The sequence below is a fragment of the Rhynchophorus ferrugineus genome, unplaced genomic scaffold, assembly GCF_030347505.1.
Source record: "Rhynchophorus ferrugineus isolate W39M unplaced genomic scaffold, kcgeb_rfMv2 rfM4, whole genome shotgun sequence".
In the NCBI taxonomy this organism is placed as follows: Eukaryota; Metazoa; Arthropoda; class Insecta; order Coleoptera; family Curculionidae; genus Rhynchophorus; species Rhynchophorus ferrugineus.
Genome location: NW_027472583.1, coordinates 10029250 through 10038055, shown reverse-complemented (window position 1 = coordinate 10038055; position 8806 = coordinate 10029250).

Here is an 8806-nt window from a genome sequence, read left to right as displayed (position 1 = left end):
AAAACCATCTTGGTTAAATAGCCTAAGCCAATATATTTATATGGATAATTAAACTTTTTTCTTTAATAAAAAGAACCCCTCAAGGTAGTTATCAAATTGATGTCACTTTAACAAATTTGTTTTTACTTGAGCAATAAATTTTACAGCAATATTCCTCGTGTATTGAGTATCGGTTGACCTACTCTTAATAGATTTGCATTCAGAAGCTACTATTTATTTTATTGCAGCTGCAACTATTGATCCAAGGAGAAAATTATATACCCGTTTGCATAGCTTCTTTCGGAAGGGGATTAATTTCTAAAATTAAAAAAATCAATATTTGAATATATATGAATAAACTTACCCCAACTTACAACAACAAAACATGATGTAACGATCATAAATTTCTTTGATACTCAATCCAATCGGTTTAGGATTTTTAACATTATCAACCATTGATTAATAACATCCAAATATTTCTTCGAACGAAAACGATTCTGCATTTCTTTAGTATCTGTACATCCGGATACATAACACTTCCTAGATCAATAATTTACTTTACTTTTTGTACTAATATATACTAATGAACTAATAATTTAATCTCTAAACGCACTATTCCTTATGACAGCCATACTGAAAATGGCTCTCAAAATAAATAAATAACAAACGTACCATAGAAACGAAGTGAGCCAATCAGATTTCGTCGCGGCTTATAGCGTAGCGATTAAAGCAAGTAATAAGTTAAAAGTAGCCACATCTACATGTTGGACGTTGCGAAACGTTTCTCCAAAATTTCCTATTAAGTTAAATCTCTATTTCTCTATGACTAGCCAACCTCAAATTCACTCAGAAATTGGTGGTTTACGTTAGACCATGGTTAATATGGAGAATAATAATACCTTTGATAATATACTTTGAGGACCATCAGGGTACGGCTGGAACTGGATGTCTATGCACCTAGCTGTGACCTTGTGACATCTAAATTAAATAGTGTTCAAGTAATGTCACCTAGCACTCAGTAGTTTTTTCTATGGTCATAATATAGGAAATAAAAATAACATATTTTATATAAGTACTATTAATATTTCAATCAATTATTTCCAAAATATATTAAAAATGCTACGTAAATTTACAGTTTTTGTATATAAATATGAAAATCTTTTCATCACCATACCATATTTTTACCATATTTTTCTTGTGATATTAGTAGGGATTGAAATTTTGTTGAAGATCCTAGACATGTTATATATTTCAGTTAAAGTTAGAAACTTACTTATTATGTTATGTTACGTAGATGTTATGTTATGTTATGTGTTATGTATAAAAAAGATGAGTAGGTTTTAATTGATATATTATATAGGTATATTTCTGATCAATTTGATTTTATTCAATTTCAATTTATTCTTTAATATATTACTTGATTTAAACTAAAAATATATATGACCACCAACAGGAAGACCACATGAGAGATTCTTTTATATTTTGCATTATTTACTTTTAACGTATTTCCTGGCTAGAGCAGAATCCCTTGGAAAATGTTCTAATAGATTTCAGTCAGCTTGAGATCCTTGAACACAACGCTTTTACTTTGAACTCAAATTTAAACAAATTCTAAACATTTTTTTAACTGTAACTGCAATAGAGATGACTTTTCATGGCTAAAATTATAATATAAAAAAATCTGTTTAATGTTGCTATACATCGTTCCAAATGTGCTGTTACTACAGAGCAAACTTAAGGTTTCCTTCTCAATTTTATACGCGTTGAGAGTTTCGTCTTCCCAGAATAGCTATACATTAAATGAAATATATTGAGGGTGATCTTAAAGCTGAAACCAGAGTTTGTCAGAAAAAAATATGTACAAGTGGTCAATTTTCTTTCCAAAATACAAGCAAGGTTTCTGAGAAATACCCAGAAAATTTATATAGGTTGGTGGAAAGTTGATATAAGTGGTGCCACGGAGGAAAAAAATATACGCAAAAGTGGGATTGGTTGGCGCAGTGGTTAAGGAGACCGTCCTCCTGCGGTTGCGATAGTCGTAGGTTCCTGTTGGGATATGGTTGAATACTTATGTTTGTGATTATCCATAAAGCAAGATATCCGACAAGGAAAGTGATAATAGTCACGTCAGTAACTGGGCTGGGTAAGACCGGACGCCTTCTGGTATGGTATCTAAAGGTGATCACTCCTTAGTCCGTAGATTTAATGCTGAGGACCGTGGGTTGGACTTCATGTTAAGTAGTGTGTCCAGTCCTTGTTGAGCCGGCTTCGTCGGCTCATTTGTCGAAGCGATGAGATGGTCCTCCTACTGTTGTAGGTTCGAATCGTGCTGGAGCATCGATGTACTTCATATTTGCGATTGTAATTGTCTTTAGGCAACAGTGGAAAATCCGACAAGGAATAACCATCCCGGTTACGCTAGTAACCAGGCTGGTTAAGACCGGATGTCTTCTGGGATGGTCTCTATGTTGGTCAATGGCCAGTCGGTAGGCTTAATGACGAGGATCGTGGTTCAGAGTCCATGTAACACAGTAGGTCCAGTCCAGATAAACCCCCGTCAGAAAAAGGAGACTAAAATATTTAAAAAAAATCCTAGTTGGTAAAAATTGGCGTTTTAAAAAATCTTTAAAGGTTTCCCATCTTTCTGTATTTTGTGGATGAGAAGAGAGCGAGTTGCATTTTACTAAAAGAGCGCTAGGAGCTTTTTCTCAGACCCAATATAGTAATACTAATGCTATCTGCATTATATCGTAATGAACAACAATTAATAAAAGAAATCTGTCTCGATCCGACTCATATCGAATAGCCGCGCATCACAATCATACAGCACCGTTCATATTTCACAAAAAAAATCAATTTGCCTAATAAGACCGCCTCATTGTTTGATGGTTCGTTAGATCTAATAATGGTGTGTAAGTGGCCTCGCAACAACCGAACTTAAGAGTCTTTTAATTTGTTCTTCTGGGCGGATGCCCGCGCTCTCTTCCGATCCCATCGTCGAGATTAGGTTGATTGGTCGTGTATGAATGTCGCACGGCGATTTGGCGGTCGGTATTGGTCCGATGCGTTCCGATCGAGACGAAGATCTTATCCGGATCTGTTATCTGGAAAATTAATGCCACTTAGATTGCGACAGGGAAATAACCTGTAAAGATGCAGCGATTTATTTCGTGCCTTTATGAATCACGATTTTTGACCATCTTCTTCTTTGTTCGAATATTATTATTCGAATGCGTTGAGCTTCTTGTGTATCGATGAATCAATATTAAAATTGATTCGTTTCATTTCGTGTTTTATACCAACGTATATTAAGAGTACAAATGTGTTTCCAGCGTAATTAATGAGAAACCCTGATTTAAGTGACAAGAAAGTGTAAAGATGGAGTTTAAACTGTTAGGATTTATTTATTGGTGTAAAGATTAGATCAAAAACAAAACTTTTTTAAAAATATTTTAGTCTCCATTTTACCAACTAGTGTTTATCTGGAATAGACTTACTGCTTAACGTGAGCTCCGAATCAGGATTCTTGGTATTCTTCCTACCGGCTGGTGAGTGAACAATCTAGAAAGCATGTTAGAAGATATCTGGTCTTAACCAGCCTGGTTACTGGCGTGACTGGGATCATTTTCCTTATATGAATATTTACACTCTTGCCTAGGACAATCACAAATATTAAATAATCACAAACATACATTTACGACCATCCAGCAGGATTCAAATCCGCGACTGTAGCAAAGGTAAGACGACCGTCATGTCTCCTTGACCACTGCGCCATTAAGCCGGCAAATCAAGTCAAGAAATTATTGGCGTCGAATATAGTATTAGTAACTCCAATGAAAGACAAAAAAGTGAGTGTATAGAGTTATAATTTAAGTTTGGTTAGCTTTTTAATTAATCTCCTAGAACGTCAACAATCTGCCAGTGGGCAATAAGTATTATATGATTTCAGTTATATAATATAACCATCGTCACATGTAGTAGATCACTTCAGTAAGTACTGTACAACTTATAATCTAAATCTTATTCTAGATACTATTCTAACTTATTTTAAAGCCTATCCTTTCAGAGTACTTCGCACTAACACTCCGAGTCATACTCGTTATGGGTTCTATGGGGATATCGCGCTGAATCAGTTTGTTGGACATGTAATATGGGGCATCGACGATGACTCGCAACACTTTATTCTGGAACCTGTGGAGGATATCTATGTTAGAATGGGTCAAATGGGTCTAAGTGTTGAGTTATACAGCAAAACCTTGTTATCTAATGATAATTTAGATTTACGCCCTATCAGCCACTACATTTGGTTTAGTTTAAGCTCAAGCTGTTTGCGTTTTGTAACTATATGTTTTTTCCATGTCAAACGTCGGTCGAAATGCATTTCCAGATATTTAACGTTGTCTGCTTGCGGAAGTTCATGATTATTCAATTTTACTGAGGGACATGTTCTTCTACAAAGGGTGAATGTCACATGGGTAGATTTTGTCTCATTTGCTTTGATACGTCACGTTTTCAACCACAATTCTCGACTTTGTTAAAGTTTGGTTAGTTAATAATTTATTTATTTAGTTGAGTTTAGTATTTAAAAACATTGTTAATGTCAAAAATGACATAATTTTTTTAAAGTAGACTATTTAATTATCTACAATCTTTAACATTTCATTAGAATTATTTGTAAAGGCATTTATTTTCTAGAAATATATCGAAACTGTAAAATTGATTATCTCTTACAATATTATATGAGATTTCAAAATACTTGCACAGTATTTTCTTGGACATTTGTTGATATGAATCAAATTGTGGGTAGGCCATGCCCAACTGATCAATCAATATATCATATATACCAATGGTACTAACGCCTAAGATGATTACAAGATGATCTTTCATTATTATTTTTTACACCACATTAATCAAGTAAACAGGGCTTTATCGCCAAAATCATCTATAAAAATGCAGTGTGTGTAATAATAGTGATTTTCTTAAAAGCATATGGTACTAAATCAGGCGAATCTAGTGAGCATTAACTCCATCGATTAATTAGTAGACAACGTTTGAACAAAATACATATTCAGTTTGATTGCCATCAATTTATTATATTCAGACATTCCCTGGTATCACAAATTTCGATTGGCGAAAATCTTGGTTATAATTCCGTGATATCATATACTTTTTTCTTCAAAAGAATGCTATTAAGAATGTTATTAGTTAATAAACACCTAATACAGTGGTGTGGAATACAATGGAGTGGCGACTCCTGATAAAAATTTTAAGGTGTTCTGCAATAAAGAACTTACCTATTTTTTTATTAAAAAATACATGTACTTGCTTATTTCAACTATATCGCTTAAAATTGTTTCACTAAATGTTTCGGCACCATATTTTTATGGAATTAAGTAGTTCCAAAAACGCTCAATTGGACCAGTTGAAATTTCGCACCAGCATCAGTTGTTTCGTCCGTCAAAAATAAATAATTATTAATTTCCTCAATTATTTGTTCTGTATTTCTTTGAAGGTTCCTTTAAATACTGAAGAATTCTTTAGGTGTTCACTTAGAGTTGCATCTGATTCAGCCAAAACATTTATAAGTCCACGAAATATCCACGGATTCTGAGAAGTATAACTCTCATTATGCCCCCAAAGAGTCAATTCAAACGCTCCACATAATTTAATGCAATTTATAATTTTTGATAAAACATACCTATTATTTGACCCATTTTTATTATGTCTCTGTATATTTATCCAATATGCAGAATCTAATTGAGCCATAATATTAGTTGACCCCAGTTTGGGCAAATTTCATATAATTATGAGGATGGATTTTAGAGTTTTCATGTTTTTTGTATTCAAACTTAAGTGTTATAGATCTAATAATGATCTTAATACCTCTATTTCTGTCCAAGCTTTATTGCCAACAAAAAGTTAGCAGAGCAAACAGGATAACGCATTTTTGTTATTACATTCACAAATCTATTCATTTTTAAAAAACTCTCTATTAATTAAATTTACTGGTGTAGCTTTTCCCTCTACTTGCAACCAGATTTCTCAGTAATAATATCTGGTAATGGTCTTCCTTTTTCATTAAATTCCAACTTTTCTTTGTAAAAATATTTAAAGAATTTCTTCACATTAAATTAAAGACTTATAGTTATTAATATTATCATTAACTGGTCGAAAGTTGCGTAAAATTCCTATACAGATATATTACATACGGGCCACATCGCGCTAGACTAAATGCAGCGAAGGAGCTCGCAGAGCCCTATCGTGTGGTCCAGATAAATAATAGCGATAGCGTGAGTCGGTAGCTTATCGATGGTACGTTATTCCACTGGTCCACATTATTTCCGTAGCAGTTTTTATCATTTATTATTACAAGAATTCACGAATGCTAAGTGGGATTTGCTTTTTGGTAAGTAATAGAAAATATTTTTGCACTTTAGATTACATGTAAAAAATAATTATATTTTGGAAGCTTCTTTAGTTTTTTTTGGAAGCTCTGCAGCGCCTATGTATCAGCCGTCACTGTCGATACTTGTTATTTTTCAAGTTTCCACACTAATTCCCTATTTACTCGGATTAAAAAAGAGTAATACCATAACATCATGAAAGACTCACCAAGTTACGCTACTGTTCATCTGACACGTTGTTTCGATTTTTAAAGAAACCATTATAATTGACCTTTATTATCGTTAAATATTATAATAATACAAAAAATGGAAGCTAGTTATGGAAGAATTTCAGTTTTTTCTGATTCGAGATCGCGAGAACGACTGCAATTATCCATCAATAATTTTACGAAATGATACACCCTGTTGCCCTGGAGATGCCTGTTATGGGTGAATATGATAGATTATATTTTTTAAACTAATGCATTATAATTTGTAAAATCTTGGTAATTTACTTGAAGAAACAACTTATTGTTATTGTTATATTATTTTGATATTGAATACAACTAGTCCACTATTGTTTTATGGATAAATACTGTTAGAAACAATCACAAACATAAGAAGGACTATAAGAGGAACAGCAGGTTACAGTAACAGGTCAATTGAAAAGTCCCAGGCCTGACCCATAGATGGCGCTACTAGAATTAAATCCATATGTTTTTTAGTTACCCCTGACCCTCAAAAAATGCGTGTATAAATTTGACAGCTGTCGGATCAATAGTTTGTGAATTATGCCATTTTGAGTGAAGCAGCTTTTGTTATTGTAAAAAAAATGGATGAAATGGAATTTCGCGTGATGATAAAATATTGCTTTTTGAGGGAAAAATATAGTTAAAGCAAAAACTTGGTTTGATGCCGAGTTTTCGGATACTGCTCCAGGAAAATCAACCATCATGGTATGCTAAGTTTAGACGTGGTGAAATGAGCACTGAAGACGGTGAACGCAGTGGACGCCCATAAGCGGTTGTTACCAACGAAAACATTAAAAAAATTCACAAAATAATTTTGAATGATCGCAAATTGAAATTGAATGAAATAGCAGACACTCTAAAGGTATTAACTGAACGTGTACATCATGTCATTCACGAATATTTGGATATGAGAAAGCTCTGTGCAAAGTGGGTGCCGCGCGAGCTCACTTTTGACCAAAAACTACGACAAGTTGATGATTCGGAGCAGTGTTTGAAGATGATCAAGCCTAATAAATCCGAGTGTTTGCGTCGAAATGTGACAAGTTATGGCGTCTGTATTTTGGGATGCGCATGGAATAATTTTTATTGACTACCTGGAAAAGGGAAGGACCATCAACAGCAACTACTACATAGACTACTACATTGAACCGTTTGAAGGACGAAATCGCCGAAAAACAGCCGCATTTGAAGAAAAAGAAAGTGCTGCTTCACCAAGACAATACACCGTGTCACAAGTTAGTGAAAACAATGGCAAAAATCTATGAATTGTGCTTCGAATTGCTTGCTCATCCACCGTATTCTCTGGATCTGTCCCCCAGCGACTATTTCCTGTTCTTAGATCTCAAAAGGATGCTCGCTGGGAAGCGTGATCGCCGAAACTGAGGCCTATTTTAAAGAAAAGGACAAATCAAGACTACAAAAATGGTATCGAAAAGTTGGAAAGTCGCTATAATCAGTGTATCACTCTTGAAGGGAATTATGTTGAATAAAAAAAAACTAATTTTGGCAAAAAATGTGTTTTACTATACTAGGCCGGGGACATTTCAATTGACCTGTTAGGGGGACCGTCCTGTCGCCTTGACCTCTGTGTTAATCAAGCCTACAAATTGAATGTATCATTCCGCATGTTTATTTTACATTTAAGAGAACTGTAAATACGTCCAGTGTGAATTATATAAAAAAATTGAGCAAATACACCAACAAGAAGAGAAAAAAAAACGTGTTTTCTACTTTTAGTATATAATCTTTGTTATTCAACCGCTATTATATTCTATTGAACTATTTTAGCATCTCATAATGGTCCAAGAGGTTTTGAAAAAACGGTCCGAATCAGTGGGAACTAGAACTGAGCGTGCACAATCGATGTTCGCCCGTGACAAGTGGAAAAATTTGAATAATTATCGACGAATTAGTTACGAAGAATCGACCCTTTTTATGTCTTCGGACCGATAAATGTTATTTTCGTGAAAATAAATTTGAACCGGGGTAAAATCAGCGCAATGTTTATGGTAATTACGATCAGTTGAAGCAAACGACCTTCTAGTATTAGAACGAAACTAGTGATTGCATAAAATTGTCAAAATAATTGACCGTAATACATTAAGTTAATAATTTGATTTTATTCTATAAAAGAGTAATAATTATTGCATTTAGTTTAAATAATTTTTTGAATTTGATCTATTGTCTTAGCTG